Raw genomic sequence first — 905 nt, forward strand, 5'->3', positions numbered from 1 at the left:
CCCCTAATATGTATGAATAAGTAGAGTTTGATGAGAGTCTCTTTGACATTGATATAGTAAAGATTCCGTCTTTCTTCTCAACCAATCATATCTTGCTTGCTTGGAAACATCAGCCATCACATGACCACACTACTAGCCCTAATGCACACACACACAGAAACACACACACACACACACACACACACACACGCACATACACACACACACACAAACACCCACATGCACGTATTCACGCGCAAAGGCATTACTCTCATTAACCAACCAGCCAGCCGACCGACCTATTCGCCAACCTGCTACTACCATCATCGCGGTCATCGTCGTCGTCGTCATCGTCCTTCTTCTTCCTCCTCCTCATCCTCCTCCTCATCATCATCATCATCATAAGCAGCACCAACAGCAACGACAGCAGCAGCGCAATCGTAATCCGCATCATTCTCATCAAAATCGCCGTCGTCATCCCTGCCACCATTATAATGGTCATTAACATCACTATCATCTCCATCATCATCATCATCATTATCATCATCCCCATCATCACTACCACCACCACCGCTGTTACCATCGTCCAGCTCCTCCGCATCATCATCTTCATCAACAACAACAACAACACAACAGCAACAACCACAACAACAGCAGCGAGACTATCAGCAACGCCCTCTCTACGAAGATACGGCTAAAGGGAAATTCACAGACCAACATTTTAACGGCTAACAAATCACTGATAAGCAAATTTATCTATAAGTAATTGATCGATTAGCATATTCATCGTTAGCAAACTACTCATTAATATCAAGATCCCAATAAATGGCTTTTAGAAATAAGAAATATAATTGATACACGTCTTTGAATCAGCATTAAATTAAAATCCAGTGTGTTGTATGTATATATATATATATATATATATA

This window comes from Octopus bimaculoides, chromosome 6 (genome assembly GCF_001194135.2).
Source record: "Octopus bimaculoides isolate UCB-OBI-ISO-001 chromosome 6, ASM119413v2, whole genome shotgun sequence".
Taxonomy (NCBI): Eukaryota; Metazoa; Mollusca; class Cephalopoda; order Octopoda; family Octopodidae; genus Octopus; species Octopus bimaculoides.